The sequence below is a fragment of the Bos taurus genome, chromosome 8 (genome assembly GCF_002263795.3).
Source record: "Bos taurus isolate L1 Dominette 01449 registration number 42190680 breed Hereford chromosome 8, ARS-UCD2.0, whole genome shotgun sequence".
Lineage (NCBI taxonomy): Eukaryota > Metazoa > Chordata > Mammalia > Artiodactyla > Bovidae > Bos > Bos taurus.
In genome coordinates, this window is record NC_037335.1 from 45,809,135 (window position 1) to 45,832,758 (window position 23,624).

Below are 23,624 nucleotides of genomic sequence, written 5' to 3' on the forward strand. Positions count from 1 at the left end.
ATCTCAAATTTCCCATGCTTCTGTCCCAAAAGAGCCCTTCTCTTGAACAGTCCTATCTTAAAGATTATGTTCCCATCAGCATCCCCATTAGTTAGCCTCTCCCATTAGTTCCCATTACCCTCTCCCTTACACTTTTGATCTCTATCCTTCACTGGTTTCTTCTCCTCCACTTATAAGGTAGATTCAGGTGTCCCTATACTAAGACATTACTTTCCCTACACCATGCCCTACCTTTGATGTAGCAAACTCTCTCTCTCTCCCCTTCATCCTACTTATTAAAAAGGAAGTCTGTCCTCGCTGCTCTCCATATGCATCACCCTCCCCTATTCAATCCCTCACAGCGTGGGTACACTTCCACCTGCCTCAGGATAATCAAGGAAAGCCAAGTCAAACCCAACGGCTCTTCCTTCCCTGCGCCTCCACCTGCTTGGGGCGTGATGTAGGAAGGGTGGTACTCCCTCACCTTCCCCAGCTTCCATGACACCACACTACTGCCACCGCATTCCTCCAACCGCCCCTTGTTTAATGCTCATAACCTCTTTTTTCTCTTTTCCCCTCCAACCCAGATGTCCTCCAAGGAGCCTACCCTTAGCCTTTGCCTCTTCTTGCTCCACTCTCTTTATCAGTCATTCCTGAGACATTAAGTGAGTGAGTGAAGTTGCTCAGTCATGTCCAACTCGCTCAGTCATGTCCAACTCTGTGGACTGTAGCCTACCAGGCTCCTCTGTCCATGGGATTCTCCAGGCAAGAATATTGGAGTGTGTTGCCATTTCCTTCTCCATGGGATCTTCCTGACCAGGGATGGAACCCGGGTCTCCTGCATGGCAGACAGACGTTTTACCTCTGAGCCACCAGGGAAGCCCCCCCTGAGACATTAAAACTGCTCCTAAATAAATGACTTACAAATCTCTCTTTGTCGCTCTAACCTCTCTCCAAAACCTATACCTGTACTGGAGTCCCTTCATTTGGACAAACCTGTCAGGCTCAAAATGAAACTTCTTTATAAAGAAGTTTCCTCATCCTCCTCTGAAGGAGGATTTCTTGACAATGACCCAATCATTCTCACAGCTGAGCCTGACAATGACCTTTGATCTCCCTGATCAGTGTTCAGATTATTCTTGTACCCTGTCTCTTGAGTTTGCTCTCTCCCTTCACTCTCACTCTCTCATTTCCTCTGACCCTTAATTTAACAACAGAGCTTATCTTGTCTCCCTACTGCCGTTCTTTCCTTATTTCATTACATCCAACACAATTCAAGATTGTCACTGTGAAGCTCAGTTATAGTTCTGTCAACCTTCATCCTCAAAAACCTTCCAAGGCTCCCTGGCAGTAACTGAATAAAATCCACATAAAAGTTGCCCCACAACCTTGAATGACTGTCTTTTCCTTATCTCTTACTTCATCTCTGGGCATCTCCTATGCTCCAGCACACACTATTCTTTTTACCCCCCACCCCCCAGTTTAATTGAGAAAGAATTTTAAGCACACCGTTCGGAGAAGCCTGGTAGGCTACAATCCATGGGGTCACAAAGAGTTGGACACAACTGAGCAACTTCGTTTTCATTCTATTCCCTGAATGGGCACACACTTCCCACCACCAGGCCTCTGCTATGCTGTTCCTCCCACAAATATGCCCTTCGTTCCCTGCCAGCTCAAAACCCACCTATTTAAATCTCAGCTCAAAAGCTCATTCTTCCAAATCTTTCTTGATTTTCTTCCTTCTGAAGTCATTGTTGTATCACATGAACTCCTAGAGCTCTACAGGCATATAGCTTTTTCAGCACTTCACCACTTTCCACCATTTTTACTTGCATGACCTGTCTCTCCTTCCTGGCCATGAACTTCCTCTGGGCAGGATCTAGGTCTCCTTATTTTTCAAATCTCCAGCCATCATAACATTTCTCAAACTCTATCCAAAGGTATACCCTGCCTAAGATGTTGTAGGCAACAAGTAAATATTTGTAAATTAATGATTGTAACCTAAAGGGTTAACTTGGATTTTAGTGGTTGAAAGTCTCTCAATTTTAACAACAATTACTTTTTCTTTATAGGATGTAAGTTCAACCTCGCCCACGGTACCACAGTTTATTCCTTTTGACCCCACAGGTCAATTTTCAGATGTCTTTTATTCCCAAATCTTCTAAAAAACAAACTTCTTTAAGTGACCCTATAGTGGAAAAGAACAGAATTAATGCTCCTTTAAGAAAGAAAACACATCCATGCAAAACAAATGACTTGCTTCAGGCTACAGCAAAAGGTACAACTATTTACAGACTGAATTACAGGATTCAAGCTGTATCATTAACCTTAATAGTGCAATCTTTAGAAAGCCAGGCATTGAATTTTAAAAATTATCACAGGTTAGAAAGGAAATCACTAATTTCTGAGTCATCAATTGTGCTGTTGTATAATTATTCTTTCTTTAAACAGTTTATTTACCTTGATAATTCCTAATATTCTTAAACTTTATGGTAAGACATTTATATCTCTGGATTTTACTTGCACATATAAACTTTTCTTTAAAAAAAAAGCAAAAACCTCTTAGAATGCCTTTTACGTTCCAAAGTACTTTTCTCAGAAAGAAATTGGCAGAACTAATAAGAGAGTTAAGGACTAAGATTCCAAATTCATTTTTATAAATCTATCGTAAAACTTTGGATGCGATCCAACAACCTCACATTAAAATTTTAGAAGGCTTGACTTGAAGGACATGAGGAAATTTATTTTAATGTTCACAGCTCCAAGAAAACCTGGTCTACAGATCATCATTAATTAAGAGAAGACAAATGGGAAGACAAAAAGCATATGTGGACAGCCCTGGTTCTATTATTTTCAATGCAACCTCTGTAAAACATAACAAAAATTTTTTAAAAGAGAAAGAAACATCTGATGCCAACATGTTGTATACCTACTTGTGTAGCTATGACTGCTATAGGCTTTTCAAGAGGACTGGGGCAGCCAGTTTGGATTCTGACAGCAATGCAGTAGAATTTAAGGTGTTATGATTCAAATATGTTCTAAGCAGGTTAATCTAGTTCCACAACATTTTAATAAATAAGTATCAAGATATAAAGTGTAAAGGTGCATCATTCTTATAAACACTGCAAGAGAAAAACAGGAGCTGGGGAGTCAAACTGCAGTGGACGCACATATGAATACAATATCTCCCTTCGTGTCTCTCTCAACCCAACCCCACATAAGCGGATCTTTATCACGCAGAGACAATTAAACAGCTATAGACCCTGGATGCAATTCCGTGTCCTGGCTCCCACTGGGTGACTTATTGCCAGCCTGACATTCTCCAAATTTTCTACTTGCAGGCTACACTGGCTAGGAAAGCAGACTCACTAACCTGGGACCCCATCACTATGAAGCTTGGGGGATTTTAGTTCCCCAATAATACATGGTACCACCTAGCCATTGTGAAAGCTGGAAGAGTGGATGCCACTAGCATTAGAAATAAACTATCCCTTTTCCTAAGGAAAACGCCCTGCTTGTGATGCTGACCAAGGGGTGGGCGGGGGACCAGTTTCTCAATGATTTTTTTTTTTCTGTTAAAATACTACCCCCTCATCTCTCATACACACCTTCAGAGTTCATTCTACAAGATCCAAGATAAAGACCATATTCTTCAACCATAAGATCTGCAGTGTTTAAATGTGGATCGAGAAGGTTTAGTTGACATTCAAAGTTGTGGGGACAGTGGCCATTAGACCCTTCTCCTTCAGGTCAGACAAGAGAAAAACAATAGAAATTGCAGAGTCAGGGCATCTAAGACCCTTACAGACTAGGAGCTGAGGAAAGAAGTGTCACAGGATGGAAGCTCCCTTCAAAACCTGACTGCCAGCAAGCCCAGGAAAGGTAACCATTATACTGTTTCCCTGCCATGTGCCCAAAGCCACATGCACACTTTCACATCCCCATCTCAAGCGACATGTGAAGGAAAAGGGGAAATGAGGGGAAACGAAGGGAAGTGAGAATCCCTACAGCCGGCCATCCCCAGGCGGGAGCAGAACAGAGACTGTGAACAGAGTTTCAGGGAAGAAATAACATTGTCCCACAGTCAGCGGGTGACAGCAAGTCAGGGCACCCACAGATCTCTGGGTTTGGAGAGCAGTTTGCAGTCATACGAGTACACACACACACATACACACATAGATTCACACACATGGGATTTTACAAATCCGCACCCACGCCTCTGCCTCCCTCCACACTCACACACCAAGTGCATCCTGCTCACTTCACCGTTGTCATCACCACACTCTTTCTCCCGGAGAGTCCGCCGAGAGCTGAGGGATCCTAGCGGGGATTCCTGAAAATGTCATCCCCCAACACCTTCGGTCCGCCACCCCCATCCCTTCGACTCTACCTTTTACACACACACACACACACACACACACACACACACTCCTGCCATGACTGTCATCAGACTCACCGCTGCCCCGAAAGCACGGCATGTCAGCGCGCACAGGACACCAGGCGTCCGTATCCTCAACGCCCCCTTCCCCCGCCCCGTTAGCTCGATGGCTCTAGGCATTGCCTCCCTGGATGTCGCCGGCTGTCCCCTCTCATCCGCACTATTGTTCCCTGCAGGCGCCCGGGGGCGCCCTTCGGCGAGGACGGGGGCCCCGTCGGGGGCAGCATCAGCACCGGGACCCCCCATTCACCCAACCCTCCCTGGAGGTGGTACCTTGCCTGACAGCTGGGTCCGCGGGCCCGCAGGAGCAGGCGGCGCTAACGACAGCGTTGGTGCCAAGTCTGGGAATAAAGCTCCTCTCCAGCCGCTCCTACCTCCAGCGCCACCATCTTCTCCCGCCGCCGCCGCCGTAGCGACCGCAGCCGCCCTCGCCCAGCTCTGGCTGGGGCTTCGCAGCAGCCGCTCAGGCCCCTCCGGTCCTGCGGCCCCACCCCCTTCTCCCCACCCTCCCGCCCCTCGTGACGCGCGCCAGGGCCGAGCCGGCAGGCTAGCGAGGGAGGGCGCCGGGGCGGGGTGGGGGAAGCGCGCGCGCACGGCTCGAGCTAGGCGCGCCCTTGCCTCCCACGCCCACCCGCGCGCACGCGCGGCGCGCGCGCACGAAGCAGCCGGGCGGCGTCCTCCACGCGCAGCCTCTGAAGCGCCCCAGCCCAAGGGCTGGTGGGCGTGAGGGGCTCTACAGCCTGTCGCTGACTGTCGCGCCTCAGCTCTGGCAGGCGCGTTCTGGCGTGCGCGGGTTCCGTCGGAGCTCCCGGGACATCCCTCTGGCTTTCGCGTCGCCTCACGGAGTGGGCAATGCGGCTGCTTCCCCGAGGGGACTGACAGGGATCTCCACCCTCTTCGGTGGAAGCCCAGAGGGTCCCCGGTTTCCTCAGCAGCAGCTGCAGCCAATGTCTGCGCGCAGAAACAGGCCGCGCTGCCGGACCTCAAATCCCGGCCGCCGCGTTGGCTCCTGAGGGGTATTCCCTTAACTGAGTTACTGCCGAGCTTTCCCGCTCCTCCAGCCCCTAAAATGATGCCTGTACTGCACTGCCTGGCAGGCACACAAGGCCCCCTAAGAAAAGAGGGTTGCTGATATGTCTGGAGCCGGCTGCAGGCCTGCGATTTCGCCACTAGGGAGTGAGCCACTCGGGTTCGGACCGGAGCGGCGCTGACCGCGTGTGCAGCCCTTGAGGGGAACTGCCCAGTCCTGCGGGAAGAGAAGAAAGCCTCTGGATTATGATGCCGGGAGTGTAGTTGAGCCTGGCTTAGGGTATCAGCCCAGATATGCCTGGGAAGGAGGAAGGCGGGGACCTTGGCAGCAGGGACCAGGTGGCAGGTGCTGTGCGTTAATGAAAAGCAGTGGGATGGACAGGCCTCAGGAGACCTGGGTTCCAGTGCCGGCCTCACCTGTAATTGGCAGTGTAATATGAGTGAAATCATTTCCTTTTTCACCGAATACTCAGTAATAATAAGAAATGATTTTTGCACAAAGCCATCTTCATACATATGTTCTTATCTGGTAAAATGAAGATAAGCTCTGGTTATCCAGATTTCTTGGGAAAGGGTTCTTTCTTTTATCACACTGTTTCCATATTAAGCCGAATGCCTCCAGAAAAGCATTATCAAAGTCTTGGTTTTAGCTTTAAAATTCACGTTTCCATTCTATTCCATAAATCTCTTTTTCGCTTTAATTAAAAAATAGCTTCTCCCCCGCCCCCCAAAAAAGATCTTTTAGTAAAATTGAAATATTATGTACTAGGAAGGGGGCTTCCCTGGTGGTGAAGTGGTAAAGAATCCGCCTGCAATGCAGGAGACCTGGGTTCGATCCCTGGGTTGGGAAGATCCCCGGAAGAACGACATGGCAACCCACTCCAGTATTCTTGCCTGGAGAATCCTATGGACAGAGGAACCAGGGAGGCTGCAGCGCATAAGGCCGCACAGAGTTGGATAAGACTGAAGCCCCTTGGCACCGCACAGCACATACTAGGAAGATATATCTATTCATCTTGTAATCTTACATATTCATTTTTTGCCCCAGCAACTATTGGATATTTATGCCAGACAAGGTCCTTGTTCTCCCAGAGCTCATAGAACAATGGAGGAAACAGATATTAAAACAATCAGATGAATAAGGGCAACTGTGATGTGTTCTCAAATGCAAAGGTGCTGAGGGTTTACAAGGAAACCTAATATGAACTACAAGATTGGGTAAGGCTCTACAGGGAAATGACTTTTCAGTTTGCCCAGGAGAGGCACTTCCAGGTAGACAGAAGGAAATGTGCAGAAGCCCACCCAGGTGCGCCTGAAGTGAGAAGGAATGAGAGATGGGCAGTTGCAGCCAGAACCTTGGGGGCCTTTTTTGAATAAGGATTTTATTCTGTGTGCCTTGGAAGTTCACTGCAAGACTGTAAGAGTTGGGAGTGAGTGATTATGATCACATTTTAGTTTCTTAAAAATGGGTGAGGGAACTATGTGAAGAAGTGTTTCATGGAGGGTTGCGACATCCATGCCTGTATATTCGGTAAATATTTAGGGTTTTCAGTTTTTACACGGACTGTTCTTCTGTTTGTTTTTAGTTACTGCCTCTGCTTCCATTCATACTAGTTTTGTGGTCTTTCTGTAGTAGTGCCTACTTTGTTACTTTTAATCTGCTGTGTTTTAGGGAAGAAATGAACTAATCTTGTGAGAATTTCAGGTTGAGTAAGAGGCTTTTTCTGTGCATACACTTGGTGTCATTTGGTTTGTTATGCTTATTTTCTACTTTTCTGTTGTGCTTACATTGAGGCAAAGTTCCTTGATTCATGAATAAGAGATACATTATTGCTTTAATAATGTAATATATTTCCCTCAATCTTGCATCACAGGATTTTTGTGCAGATTAAAGAAAGTGTGTGAAATGACTCTGCACAGTATTAAGTGCCATATAAAAGAAAGTAATCATTGTAATGGCAGCTTCAGTTCAGTTCACTTCAGTCGCTCAGTCGTGTCCGACTCTTTGCGACCCCATGAATCGCAGCACGCCAGGCCTCCCTGTCCATCACCAACTCCTGGAGTCTACTCAAACTCATGTCCATTGAATTGGTGATGCCATCCAGCCATCTCATCCTCTGTCATCCCCTTCTCCTCCTGCCCCCAATCCCTCCCAGCATCAGGGTCTTTTCCAGTGAGTCAACTCTTCGCATGAGGTGGCCAAAGTATTGGAGTTTCCACTTTCGCATTAGTCCTTCCAATGAACACCCAGGACTGATCTCCTTTAAGATGAACTGGTTGGACCTCCTTGCAGTCCAAGGGACTCTCAAGAGTCTTCTCCAACACCACAGTTCAAAAGGATCAATTCTTTGGTGGTCAGCTTTCTTCACAGTCCAGCTCTCACATCCATACATGACTACTGGAAAAACCATAGCCTTGACTAGATGGACCTTTGTTGGCAAAGTAATGTCTCTGCTTTTGAATATGCTATCTAGGTTGGTCATAACTTTCCTTCCAAGGGGTAAGCGTCTTTTAATTTCATGGCTGCAGTCACCATCTGCAGTGATTTGGGAGCCCCCAAAAATAAAGTCTGACACTGTTTCCACTGTTTCCCCATCTATTTGCCATGAAGTGATGGGACCGGGTGCCATGATCTTAGTTTTCTGAATGTTGAGCTTTAGGCCAACATTTTCACTCTCCTCTTTCCTTTCATCAAGAGACTTTTTAGTTCCTCTTCACTTTCTGCAGGAGACCCGGGTTCGATCCCTGGGTCGGGAAGATCCCCTGGAGAAGGAAATGGTAAACTACTCCAGTATTCTTGCCTGGAAAATCCCATGGACGGAGAAGCCTGGTAGGCTACAGTCCACAGGGTCGCAAAGAGTTGGACACGACTGAGCGACTCACTCTCTTTCACTTTCTAGAGACCTCTAAACTAACCGCTTACCTAATAGTCACATCTTAGAAACTCCCTCCCTTCTCCTCCCCTGAACCTTCCACAAAAAACCAGAAATGCCTGTTTTCTTTTGGTGAGCACAAATGTTGTCCGAAGTGCTCAAGTTACTCTTTGTGCCTTGGCTGACAGGAAACTCAAGCCTAATTTGCAGGTCATTGTAGGAAAAGGGTAAATTCATATGGCATTCTTATCTATGTCATAGCTCTTCCTTTGGTCTTGTTTTTCTATTCTATCTATAGTTTTCCTGTGCCTGCTTTATTGGTATTTTCTATTTTATTATAGGTATTCTTATAAGCATTTCAAATATGTGTACCCACCTAATTTTAACAAGGGTCAGAACTGCACTTCAAGGTTTCAGAAGCCAGTATATAAAACACTGGCACCCTGCCAGCCGTTGTAGCAGGTACAATACTATAGAAACTGTGCCAAGTGACTTGGGTTTAAATTAGGCCTTGTCCAGGATTGCATGTGGATATGAAGTCTCTATGCATGCCAGTCTAGAGCCTCCTATATATAAGCAAGCCAAGTTTGTCTCCCAGTGGCTTATAGATAATTTCATAATTTTCTTTAGTGTGATCTCCATGTTCCCAAACTCCATCACCCTGCTCTGTACTTGCAAGTATATCTTAGTGGCACAAACACTGTCTGTCACTGGTAAGAGGGCAGGGATCCATGAACTGTTACTCATTTAGGTTTCTTTTCATCAGCAAAGACCTGAAGATTCTAGGATTCACTAAATTCATTCACATTTTAAAAGAGTGTGACCATGTCTTTCATCCTCTTTTATGATTCTGGACAGCCCAAACTGGACATGTCTCATTGGATACTTTGTTATTGTTCACTCGCTAAGTCCTGTCCGACTCTTTGTGACCCCATGGACTGCAGCACACCAGGCTTCCCTGTCCTTCATTATCTCCCAGAGTTTGCTCAAACTCATGCCCATTGAGTTGGTGATGCCATCCAACCACCTCATCCTCTGCTGCCCCCTTTTCTCCTGCCCTTTCGCAACATCAGGTTTTTACATTGAGTCGGCTCTTCCCATCAGGTGGCCAAAATATTGGAGCTTCAGCTTCAGCATCAGTCCTTCCAATGAATATCAGGGTTGATTTCCTTTAGGATTGACTGGTTTGATCTCCTTGTAGTCTCAAGGGCTCTCAAAAGTCTTATCTAGCACTACAATTTGAAAGCATCAATTCTTCAGCTCTCAGGCTTCTTTATGGTCCAGCTCTCACATCCGTATATGACTACTGGAAAAACCATAGCTTTCATTATACAGACCTTTGTCGGCAAAGTGATGACTCTGCTGTTTAATATGCTGTCTAGGTTTGTCATAGCTTTTCTTGCAAGGCTCAAGCGACATTTACTTTGGTAATGGTAGATTCTTTTCCTGGATTTCAAGTCCGTATCAATTGCATTCTATCTCAGGCCTTGAGTTTAAGTCTTATGAGCTGAGTCTGTGTGTAGAACAAATAATCAGCAACCTTTGGGTAGTGAGGTTTTTCTTGAGGATTTCAGCTTTGTTAGCATTAGATAATCTAGCAACCTTTTCAATTTGTTACTTTTGTCACAGAATTTTAAGTATATGGACAAAATAAACAATTATGAAATGTGTATCTCCTAAACTTCCATGAATCTTTTACACATCGATTCTTATTTCACCAGCTTTTCCTCTAGATATACATTCTGTCCTGGTTTCAGCCAGATCCTTGTCTTTTCTATTCCTCAAATAGGTCAGGTTCCCTCTCTCTCTTCCTTGAATCACATTCACTGTACCCTTTAATGGTTCCTATCAGAATTTTGTACTGTAGCTATGTGTATCTGATGCACTGGAAGATATTCTGGTTCCGCACATAGTAATTCTACCACTGAAAATGAAGTTTCTGAATGAGAAGTGTCATGGGATCATATTGTCTTATTTAAATGGTTATGTGCCCATTCCTGAACCAACCTCCATGGCTAACAGCAAGGCTCCCACCCCCGTAGCTGGGTCAGTTCTCCCCAGACCACATGGTTAATAATAGAAAAAGACCTAAATACTACTACAAAGAGGGGGAAATGGACAGAAGCAAAGGAAAACAACTATCTTGTTCATCTCAGGCTTGTACTAGAGAAAAATGAGAAAATTTAACCCAACTGTACAATAATAAGAGAATTAGTACATAGATGAATATGTCTTTACAGTGTTATATAATGCAGCCATTAAAAATGTTATGTCCATAGATTTTTTTAATAATATGGAAGAAATACAAGCTTATGTTCTCATCATAGTTTTTAAAAATCAGGATTCAACATTAGGTAGAGAGTTGATCAAAACTTTTGAAAAGTGCATAGAAAAAAAAAGGTACATCAAAATGTTGGCAGTAGTCCACTTGAGTAGTACTGTTCTTTTCCTCTTTCTGTGTTGTAGTAGTTTAAAAAAATTTTACACTATACACATGACCTTAACAATTTGAAAAAATAAGGTTACTAAAAATGTGGTTGTAAAAATTAACATTACCACCAGATGCCTAGTGACATCCCAAAATAACTATTGGGTCACTTTGCATTTCTAAAGCAGTTTTCCAAATTTGATTTATCCTTCAGGCTTATTTCAAATACCACATACTTGAAGAAAATGTTTTCAGACTGTGTTGCTATCATTGATGTACCTTACTATCTGAGCGTTTGTTTGAAGCACTGGGAGCCTTACCGCGTCTTTGAAATGTCAGGATATAAGTAGACAAAAATTGATCAAATTGTTTGCTCATTCTGTTTAACACCTGCTTATGCACTTGTTGTTTCCCATGTTATGTCAGTAGTAAGACAGCTGAATATTATGGTCATCTGGTTGGAGCAGCATAAAATATTGACATATTTAATTCATCATACACACTGGGAACAATTTTACTGGAAGAAAATATGACCATGTGTTCTAGATAAAATATAACATTGCAACCAGGAGTGTATTTACTTAAAAATAAGAAGTTGGGAAATTAAGTGCTCAGCAATTTCAGAAAAATTTTCTCTTAATATGTGTTTGCTATAGATTTATATCTTTTTGCCACTTTACTAATTTTAATAATGATTGAGAAAATTCTGATAACCAGTCCTTTTCTTTTATCAGTTTAAGAAATAGGCAACCATTATTCATTTCAGGCAGGAGATCCCCTCAGTGCTGCTTCAACACTAACACTAACACATGAAAGTGTAATTTAAAAATCACTGTTCTAGTCCTATTTTCTGTTAGGTATTTTGTTCTGGGTTTGATGTATCACCTCCCCAATTAGTTCCTGAAAACTTAAAGATTAGTGACTAAATGTCAGTTATATTCCCTTTGTGTTCCTTCTACCAAACACCTAGTATATTAATAAAGTATCTAGCAAGTACTCATCAAATATTTGTTGGCTGGTTGCTTTATTTGCTCTCATTCCAGTCACAGTTGGGTTGTTCAAGAAGACTATTGAAGTGATTTGCCTTTAAAATAATTTCCTTTTCCTTCGTTACTATTTTTATTAGAATTCACATGGCCTTAACAATTTGAAAAAATAAGGTACTAAAAATGTGGCTGTAGGTCTCTCTATTGACTCAAAAATAAAGAGCTCAGGTAAGGCTTTGAAGGTGAAGTTGCTCAGTCGTGTTCGACTCTTTGTGACCCAGTGGACTGTAGCCTACAAGGCTTCTCCATCCATGGGATTCTCTAGGCAAGAATACTGGAGTGGGTTACCATTTCCTTCTCCAGGGAATCTTCCCGAATAGTTTGGTCTACTATTAAAGCTGTAGTAGACAAAACCAGTGTCAGCAATTTTATCAGAATTTCATGCCCTTTGCCAGCCAAGAGGGGTAATGTTTTCTCTCCTTCTCTCTCCCTCCCAATCCTTCCTCCCCCTCATATTCAGGATGAGTAGTTAACAATATAAGGGCTTCTCTGGTGGCTTAGCGGTAAAGAATCTGCCTGCAGTGTAGGAGATGCAGGAGATGTGGATTCTATCCCTGGGTCAGGAACATCCCCTGGAGGAGGAAATGGCAACCCGCTCCAGTAATCTTGCCCAGAAAATCTCAAGGACAGAGGAGACTGACAGGCTACAGTCCAAGGATTGACAAAATAGTCAGACATAACTGAGTGACTAAACAACAAATAACACTATAACTAACAATTATGGCCATACTGACAGTTTTCAGTAGGTTATACTATCAAAAAGTCACTAAATACTGCATTTTCATTCCTCAAGCTGCATATGCTAGTCACTGTGGTAGGCATTTGTGAGACCAAGTCAAATACCACAATCTCTCTACCCTTGAGGACTTTTGTACTTTAAAAAAGGCAGACAGATCTATAAACAAATCATTTCAGGGGTTGTACTGGCTGTGATAAAATGAGGTGCAAAGGAGAACCTGGCAAATTTTTTTTTTTTGTTGTTAACATCACTTTGTTTTGCTAGATACTATGTGTTTAGGGAATTAAATAAATTCTCTAGAAGTCAGGTCTGTCATTAAATGAGTAGGACTTTTTTTTCCTTAAAAGAAATTTTGTTTCCTAATTTAAAAAAATACTATAATAAACCCAAAGCCTTGTGAGTTTCTCCAAGATGAGAAATACATGTATTTTTAAAGCACCTATGGGCCGACCATTGTGTCTGCTTCCAGAAAAATAATTGAGATCATCTCCCTAATGAACAAACCTTCTGAAAGCTGAAAAAAAAAGGACTTAAAGTCTCTGACTTTTTCTGTCAAACAGAAAACTGACTCTTTAAAAAGGACATTAGTTAACATTAAAAAAAAAAAAAAAAAGAACTAACCACTTTCTACTTTTATTTCTCAAAGCAATTTATCCTTTTTCTGCCTTCCATCTCAATCTCATACCTTTTTATTAAATCTAACTGTGGAGATGCTTCTAAGTTAGGTCAGTTTTGCTGTGGATTGAAAGCACACTTTAATTTCAGCATTCATGCAGCCGAGCACTGCTAAATTGAATAGGCTGTGGTTATGGGAACTGCAGGAACTGAGATGGAACCAAGAAATCTGTTTCTGGAGAAACCTTTTGAGAGCTGACAGATTTTAAGTTACTCTTAATAAGGTCTGATGGGTTAAGGAATAACATGTTCTGGAATTTAGGAAAGCAGCTTTTCACCCTTCCTTGCCATTTGGGAATTATTTTCATCCTCATGCTACTGCAAGCCTATCAAGAAAACTGAATTGAAATGGGTCTCAGTGAGCTGTGTAGCATAAATCTAAAACATGCAATAATAAAATTCTCTTGCCAAGTGAATAGGCAGGCTGTGTTGCTAGCATGCTCTCAAAGGGAATCAGGTATACATTTTAATTCTGTTTGTATAGAATATAGAGTAATCCTTTAGGTGTCTGATATATATATATATACACACACATAGTTGAGAGATTTCATTTACAGACTCTCATGATCAATGTTGAATCTTAATGTAATAGAAAGTTAAGTATTTCCCAAATTCTTCTATGGATCACTAGTTCTGCGGGAAGATAGTAGTTATACAGTTCATTTCAGTTCAGTCGTTCAGTCGTGTCCAACTCTTTGCAACCCCATGGACTGCAGCATGCCAAGCCTCCCTGTCCATCACCAATTCCTGGAGTTTACTCAAGCTCATGTCCATTGAGTCGGTGATGCCATCCAACCATCTCATCCTCTGTCATCCCCTTCTCCTTCTGCCTTCAATCTTTCCCAGCATCAGGGTCTTTTCAAATGAGTCAGTTCTTCGAATCAGGTGGCCAAAGTATTGGAGCTTCAGCTTCAGCATCAGTCCTTCCAATGAATATTCAGGACTGATGTCTTTTAGGATGGACTGGTTGGATCTCCTTGCAGTCCAAGGGACTCTCAAGAGTCTTCTCTAACACCACAGTTCAAAAGCATCAATTCTTCGGCACTCAGCTTTCTTTATGGTCCAACTCTTACATCTGTACATGACTACACAAGAGAAAACTCTACACATGAACATCACCAGATGATCAATGCAGAAATCAGACTGATTATATTCTTTGCAGCCAAAGATGGAGAAGCTCTATACAGTCAGCTAAAACAAGACCGGAGCTGACTGTGGCTCAGATCATGAACTCCTTATTGCCAAATTCAGAATTAAATTGAAGAAAGTAGGGAAAACCACTAGACCATTCAGGGATGACCTAAATCAAATCTCTTACAATTATACAGTGGAAGTGAAAAATAGTAGTTATTATGTGGGAGTAAAAAAGTTCCAGGATCACATAAATCTGAAGAACATAAAGTAAAATTTACAGTTTGTTGTTGCTTTGTTTTTTAATTTATTGCAGGACTTCTACAAGCCTTTAATTGTGAATTTCCAGGAGAATAGAGATGAAAGATCTAAAATATTTGGTATTCCCTTTGCAGGACATCTTTTAAGAGACAGACAAGGCTATATTATGACTTTTGCTGGCTCCTTCCTTCATAAAAAATAGTAAAGGATACATTTTATAACTATATTTGTACAAAGATGAATATATTAATTTATACAACAAAACATTTTCTTGGACTTAAAAGTTCTCTTTCATCTCCTATTTTAAAAGAAATTAAGACATCTTTATGGGTTCCTTAAAGTATTATGTGGAGAAGGCAATGGCACCCCACTCCAGTACTCTTGCCTGGAAAATCCCATTGACAGAGGAGCCTGGTAGGCTGTAGACCATGGGGGTTGCGAAGAGTCAGACAGGATTGAGCGACTTCACTTTCACTTTTCACTTTCATGCATTGGAGAAGGAAATGGCAACCCACTCCAGTGTTCTTGCCTGGAGAATCCCAGGGACGGGGGAGCCTGGTGGGACGCGTCTACAGGGTCGCACAGAGTCGGACACGACTGAAGCGACTTAGCAGCAGCAAAGTATTATGGGCCTAAGGCATTGTACCTGCTCTGATAGGTAAGTTGGCCATAGATTTAGGTGCTACATAGGAGGAGTGAATCACTGCACAAAACCCACACAATGGAATTGAGAGGCATAACATGGCATTCAGTCTGAGGTACTAAGACGGTGGGTCACAGGGTCATTCCTTTCCTTCATGTTATGGGAACTGAAGAAACAAAAGGAGACACACTATGGCAAGACTGTGACAAATCTCTATCATTGATTCTTTTTGAACTCTATGGCAACCCACTCCAGTATTCTTGCCTGGAAAATCCCATGGATAGAGGAGCCTGGCAGGCTACAGTACATGGGGTCGCAAAGAGTCGGACACGACTGAGAGACTAACACACAACACATACACCTATGCAGAAGTGTTTCCTTAAACTGAAATACTGTATCTGTTTTTATATGTTCAGTGTAAATCCACATAGGATTAGGTACAATAGCTGGAAAAGGAGATTCTTAGTTTCTCACCTATGTATATGAATATAAACAGCCCCATTGGTCATATTCAAGTTCCATAGCTTAAATTTACATCACCAACCTTTACTATATACAGTTCTTTCAATTTGTGGTTCTATTATTTAGCCACAGTGAACTGTCTGTTTAGAGATAAAAAATGGACTGTATGGATCCTTACTTGACAAAGTAGGGGTAAGAAACTGTGGGTGAGGCCCAAGGTGACTTGGGCATCATACCAAATTTGACCTTTTTAGCCATGTTGACCATATTGCCCAAGACTGATGATTTGTCTTAAAAGATAAATTAGTAAAAGGAAATTTTTTATACAGTCTAAAGATGTTCAACTCCAGAACAATAGTATTTTGTTTTTCTATTAAAAGTGTGTTTACTCAAAGATAAATTGCCCCTTTATGGCTCAGGAGCAAAGGTAAATGGATCCCAGAGATACACAAGGTCTATACGAGAATTTAGTACATCATAAATGTGGCATTTCAAGTTAGTGCAGAAAGATGGATTATTTAATAACTGATATTAGGTCAGCTGGCTAGCCATTTGTGACAAAATAAACTGCATCTCCATCCTACTGTTTATACCACTTGGCCTGTAGGATCATAGTTTCTGGACCAGTGATCCAAAGGCATTCCCCTGCAGTAGAAGTATGGAGTCTTAAGCACGGGACCACCAGGGAAGTCCTTATCCCACTCTTTATATCAAAATAAAGTGGAAGTGGATTCACTCAGTCATGTCTGACTCTTTGCTACTCCATGGACTATAGTCTATCAGGCTCCTCTGTCCATGGTATTCTCCGGGCAAGAATACTGGAGTGGGTTGCCATTTCCTTTTCCAGGGGATCTTCCTGACCCAGGGATCAAACCCAGGTCTCCCACATTGCAGGCAGACACTTTACGATCTGAGCCACCAGGGAAGCCCCATATCAAAATAAATTCTACATATTTAAAAGATAAACATGAAAAGATTAAAATACTTGAAGAAAACACAGTAGATATTATTTACAATCTTGGAGTGGAAAGGACCTTTCTCATCATGTCACAAACCCAGAATTAGAACATTCCAATAAATATAACTACTTTAAAATTAAAGAATTTCTACACCAAAAACTGGAAAACAAAGCATCAAAAGAAAACCTTAGAAAATTATGCAAATAACATAATGAAGGGCTACTTTGCCTGATATAAAATCAGTTCTCACAAATCGCTAAGAAAAGATAAATAGAAATACAAAGGACAATAATGGTCAATTCCTAGAAGAAAAACAATTGACCAACAGATTGGTGAAAAGGTGTTCAACTTCTGTATTAATTAAAGAAATACAAAAGATGATAATATTTTACACCTATTAGATTGGCTAAAACAAAACTTGATAATAAACCACATTATTAAAAATGTAAGAAAACAGGTATTTTCATTAAATGCCTGCTTAGCTAATAAGCTTTGACCCTAAAATTCCATTCCTGGGGATTTATCACACAGAAATACTTGTCATGGATACTTATTGTAAAATAGTCATACAATTCAGATATTTTTTCATTGTACAAGTGTACAAAGACATGTACATATTCAGTGTAGCATTGTTTATAATAATGATTTGGTAACCAAAATGACTCTCAAATGGAACTGGTTAAATAATTTATCAGATCAGATCAGATCAGTCGCTCAGTCGTGTCCGACTCTTTGCGACCCCATGAATCACAGCACGCCAGGCCTCCCTGTCCATCACCAACTCCCGGAGTTCACTCAAACTCATGTCCATCGAGTCAGTGATGCCATCCAGCCATCTCATCCTCTGTCGTCCCCTTCTCCTCCTGCCCCAAATCCCTCCCAGCATCAGGGTCTTTTCCAATGAATCAACTCTTCGCATGAGGTGGCCAAAGTACTGGAGTTTCAGCTTTAGCATCATTCCTTCCAAAGAAATCCCAGGGCTGATCTCCTTCAGAATGGACTGGTTGGATCTACTTGCAGTCCAAGGGACTCTCAAGAGTCTTTTCCAACACCACAGTTCAAAAGCATCAATTCTTCGGCACTCAGCCTTCTTCACAGTCCAACTCTCACATCCATACATGACCACAGGAAAAACCAAAGCCTTGACTAGATGGACCTTTGTTGACAAAGTAATGTCTCTGCTTTTGAATATGCTATCTAGGTTGGTCATAACTTTCCTTCCAAGGAGTAAGCGTCTTTTAATTTCATGGCTGCAGTCACCATCTGCAGTGATCTTGGAGCCCAGAAAAATAGTCTGACACTGTTTCCACTGTTTGCCCATCTATTTCCCATGAAGTGATGGGACCGGATGCCATGATCTTCGTTTTCTGAATGTTGAGCTGTAAGCCAACATTTTCACTCTCCACTTTCACCTTCATCAAGAGGCTTTTTAGTTCCTCTTCACTTTCTGCCATAAGGGTGGTAATATCTGCATATATCTGCATATCTGCATATCTGAGGTTATTGATATTTCTCCCGGCAATCTTGATTCCAGCTTGTGTTTCTTCCAGTCCAGCGTTTCTCATGATGTACTCTGCATATAAGTTAAATAAACAGGGTGACAATATACAGCCTTGACGAACTCCTTATAGTATACCAAAAATGGAACATTTTAAATCATTAAAACAAAGGAGGGGGCCCATGAATTCTTTCAAGGGAAATTGTCTGCAATACATGGTTAACAAAGTTGCAAAATAGTATGTTTAGAATGATCCCATTATTATTTTTTAAGTGTTAGATATTCATAAAAATTTGGAGTAACATACACCAAACTATAGTAGAGTTAGTCACTGTATCATAAATACCTATAACACTTGAAATGTTTATAACAAGGATTTATTATTCTTATATTCAGAACAAGTAGTTTAGAAAACAAACAAGCAAAAAAATTACCATGAGCAGACATTATTTTTCTAAAAGATGCTTTTTCCTCCTCAGCCCCAACTAATCATCAGATGTCTTATAGCACTGAAGCACCAAGCAAGAGAATTTCTGGTCAAACTTTTTTTATATACTCAACTTCTGATGGCTCTTATTAATAGTTCTAGAAGGCATTAGCAAAACCATCATCATTGGCTCAAAAGTTTATATTGAATTTCATTAAACTCAGAAACCTGGAAATCTATAATAAGCACATACTGTGAGATTTCCCTGCTGCCCCAGACGTAATAGTGATTGTTTATGAGTCCTACTATATATTATAAAATATAAGCTAATATATTCTTCTCATAGAAAATGTGACCCCATGGACTGTAGCCCACCAGGCTCCTACAACCATGGAATTCTCCAGGCAAGAATACTGGAGTGGGCAGCCATTCCTTTCTCCAGGGAGTCTTCCCGACCCAGGGATCAAAACCTTGTCTCCTGCATCTCCTGCATTGGCAGGCAGATTCTTTACCATCTGAGCCACCAGAGAATCCCAGTATATTCTTCTCATTGAGAACGAGGTAAATACAAGAATTGAAAGAACAAAATCTGTTACAGCTTCTCCACTCAAAGCTACTATAGTTAGCATCTACTTTTTAAAATCATTTTTCCCCAGTCTTCTTTTTTACAGGTATGTGATCATATTGTATAAACAATTCTGCATCTTACTTTCACTTAGCACATTTTGTCACATTATTTTAAAAGTTCTTTCATAAACATTTATATGGCTATATGATATTTTACTATTTATCTAATAATTCCCTATACAGCTTGACATTTAAGTTTTTTTACTTTTCATTAAAATATAGTTCTTATTGAACATTTTTATATATAAAGCTTTTTCTTTTGTTCACGATTTCTCTTTAGGGTGATTCCTAGAAGTGGGATATCTGTATTCAAGGATGTCAGGATTCCTTACACAAATGACTAAATTTATTATTCTTATTTACACTCCCAACAATAAAGAAAGAGGATGCACCTTTTATTATACTCTTGCAAACATCTGATGTTATTACTAAAAACAAAAGAAAACCAAAAACCTTTGCTAATTTGATAGGTATTGAAGTCTTATTTTAATCTGCATTTCTTTTCACAAAGACATTATTTTTCTGTTTATCTGTTAACTACCTTTTTGTCTTTTGTGTGTGTGTGCTTGTGGATGTATGTACTGTCTGTTTATATTCTTTACCCATTCATCTACTGGGCTTTTAATGTTTTTTTTATCAAATTGCAGGAATTCTTGTATCAAGGGTGTTTATAATTTTTTAAAATAACCCTAAAGCTTACAAAAAAGTTGCAAATAGAATGTAAAGAGCAACATTCATTTTTGGCATTCCTTGCAAGTATTACTTTTCCATTGTTTATCTTTCCGTTGTTAGGATTTTACTTTTAGATTTAAATTTTGAATTTACTGAGTATTTTGGGGGGCTGGTCAATTCTTTTTCTAATTGAAAGATAGTTAATTTACAATATTAGTTTTCAGTTCAGTTAAGTTGCTCAGTCGTGTCCGACTCTGTGACCCCATGAACCGCAGCATGCCAGGCCTCCCTGTCCATCACCAAATCCCGGAGTTCACCCAAATGTGTGCCCATCGATCGATAATGCCATCCAACCATCTCATCCTCTGTCGTCCCCTTCTCCTCCTGCCCCCAATCTTTCCCAGTATCAGGGTCTTTTCCAATGAGTCAGTTCTTTGCATCAGGTGGCCAAAGTATTGTAGTTTCAGCTTCAACATCAGTCCTTCCAATGAACACCCAGGACTGATCTCCTTCAGAATGAACTGGTTGGATCTCCTTGCAGTCCAAGCAACTCTCAAGAGTCTTCTCCAACACCACAGTGCAAAAGCATCAATTCTTCGGTGCTCAGCTTTCTTTATAGTCCAACTCTCACCTCCATACATGACCACTGGAAAAACCATAGCCTTGACTAGATGGACCTTTGTTGGCAAAGTAATGTCTCTGCTTTTTAATATGCTGTCTAGGTTGGTCATAAATTTCCTTCCAAGGAGTAAGTGTTTTTTAACTTCATGGCTGCAGTCACCATCTGCAGTGATTTGGGAGCCCCCCAAAAATAGTCAGCCACTCTTTCCCCATCTATCTGCCATGAAGTGATGGGACCAGATGCCATGATCTTCGTTTTCTGAATGTTGAACTTTAAGCCAACTTTTTCACTTTCATCAAGAGGCTCTTTAGTTCTTCCTCACTTTCTACCATAAGGGTGGTGTCATCTGCATATCTGAGGTTATTGATATTTCTCCTGGCAATCTTGATTCCAGCTTGTGCTTCCTCCAGCCCAGCGTTTCTCATGATGTACTCTGCACAGAAGTTAAATAAGCAGGGTGACAATATACAGCCTTGACATACTCCTTTTCCTATTTGGAACCAGTCTGTTGTTCTATGTCCAGTTCTAACTGTTGCTTCCTGAACGGCATATAGGTTTCTCAAGAGGCAGGTCAGGTGGTCTGGTATTCCCATCTCTTTCAGAATTTTCCACAGTTTCTTGTGATCCACACAGTCAAAGGCTTTGGCATAGTCAATAAAGCAGAAATAGATGTTTTTCTGGAACTCTCTTGCTTTTTCGATGATCCAGTGGATGTTGGCAATTTGATCTCTGGTTCCTCTGCCTTTTCTAAAACCAGCTTGAACATCTGGAAGTTCATGGTTCACATATTGCTGAAGCCTGGCTTGGAGAATTTTAAGCATTACTTTACTAGCGTGTGAGATGAGTGAGATTATCAGACTTATCATTTACAAATATCTTCTTCCATTTAGTAGGTTTTTTATTTGTTAATGGTTTTCTTTGCTGTCAAAAGCTTTTAAGTTGAATTCAGTCCCATATGTTTATTTTTGCTTTTGTTTCCCTTGCCTGAGGGGATAGATTCAAAAAAGTATTGCTGAGCCTTATGTCAAAGAGTGTACTGCCTAGTTTTTCTTCTAGGAGTTTTCTGGATTTTTCATCTTTACATTTATGTCTTTAATGCATTTTTAGTTTATTTTTGTATATGGTTTCAGAAAATGTTCTAATTTTATTTTTTTATATGCAGCTATCCATTTTTCCCAACAACACTTATTGAAGAGACAGTCTTTTCACCATTGTATATTTTTACTGTACTCCTTTGATTAATTGACCATATGCATATGGGTTTGTTACTGGGTTCTTTATCCAAATTATTTAATCATTTCTAAGGTAAATAATTTTCCCCACTTCAGAAATTCAATATTCACTTTTATTTTTCTCAAGACTTTTAAAATAGTTTGACTTATTTTACATTTATGTTTTTATGTATATCTAAAAATATGAGTATCTGAATTGATTTTTCCCAAAACATTTAATGAGTGTTTCCCAAGCAATTTATTGAATAATTTTTCCTGTTGTTACTGGTTTACAATGCTCCATTGACCACATATTAAATTCTCATCAACAATAGAGCCTGTTTCGTAGGTGTGTCTGCCTACTCCTATGTCTATATATGTGTTAAATTACTATAGCTTTAGATATGGCTATTCTTCCATTGAACAGTCATATTTATTTTTCCAAACTTTATGGTCATTTTATAAAGAAAATTGTTAGCTATATTAAAATTCAGTTAGATATATTAAATATGATAAACAAATTTACAAAATGTGTTTTCTCCATCAAAGAATGTGATCTCTCTCCTTTTATATCTTTCAGGAGTTTTGTGAGTTTCTTCATATAGGTCATTCATGTTTCTTAGTCTGTTAGAATACATGGTGAACAGAATCTTTTCCCATATTTTATTATGTTTGATAACTGATTTCTGCTGCTGTGTTGAGAAATAGCAAAAATGTCTTCCAATAACAAGGAACCAACTGCATACTTATTTTATGTCCAGCACCTTATTGAGCTTTGAATCTAGAAATTCCATTTTTTATCATGGCTTTTCTAGTATATAATACCATTCATAAGTAATAATAATTATGTTTCCTCTTTTCCAAAATTTAGATCTCATTTATGTGCCATGTATGGTTTGCACTAGCATAATTCCAACTCAGTATTAATAATGGTAGAAGTTATATACCTGAATTTTGTTTCTAATTTTAATGAATATGTTTCTGTGAAGAATTATGTGGCTTTTGGTTTCAGATAGATTTTGTGTGTGTGTGACTTATATTAACCTATTTTTTTAACCTTAGGATATTTCTTTATTATGAAAATAATACATGTCCATTAGGAGAAAAATTGGAAGTACAAATAAGCAAGAAGAAAAAGATGAAAAGAAATCATTAACAGCAAAACCATCACTAACACTTAGGCATTTCATTCTTCAGGTCTTGTTCTGAGCATGCTAATGCAAATAAACAACTATACATTTTATAAAAGTGAGGGTATAGTATACACAGTCTATAACCTGTTTTACGACTTAAAAAACATACAGCTAGTATGTTTCCATGTTATTTAATGTTAGTGTCCCCAGATATCAGTATTCATGACAACTCCTTAGGAATTATCACTTAGCTTTCTAAACATTCTCTTCTTTTAACTATTTAAACTATTTACAAATTTTAACTGGAAAACATTTAAGTAGCTTCATGCATACGTTAGAATACCTAACCACATTCATCATTAGAATAAATTATTTGAAATGGAGATGTTGAGCCAAAGTTTTAAAGGTCTTTGAGTCTTGCTAAATTGCTGTCCCAATGATATGTGGGCTCCACCACCAGCAGGAAAGGGAAATGACTGTGTCTGAACCAACACTGCATGTTGTCATTGTTTAAAAAAATTTTTTTATTTAATTGGAGGCTAATTACTTTACAATATTGTGGTGGTAGATTTTTTAGACATTACAATAATAGTTTTTGAGTCCTGGGTTATTAAGAGCATTTTTTTAAAAAGACATGATTAATCTTGATTTTATTTTGTGCCTTTCAGCATCAATTAAAGTGATCTAGGTTTTCTTTTTTCTTCCTTAGTTGGGCTACTGATCTTATATATTAATATATTTAAAAATATTAAACAATCTTTAAGTTCCTAA

General features: G+C 40.4%; 1 protein-coding gene across 4 annotated transcripts in view; it reads right to left on the reverse strand.

The window, feature by feature from the left end:
- The window catches only part of APBA1 (amyloid beta precursor protein binding family A member 1), a 237,291-nt gene extending 232,509 nt beyond the window's left edge, over positions 1–4,782 (reverse strand). For all 4 annotated transcript variants that reach the window (XM_005210013.5, XM_005210012.5, XM_059889083.1 and 1 more), the window contains exon 1: positions 4,691–4,782. The gene's annotated coding sequence lies outside the window, so the exon portion shown is untranslated. The remainder of the gene's footprint in view (positions 1–4,690) is intronic.
- Positions 4,783–23,624: the final 18,842 nt, after the last annotated feature.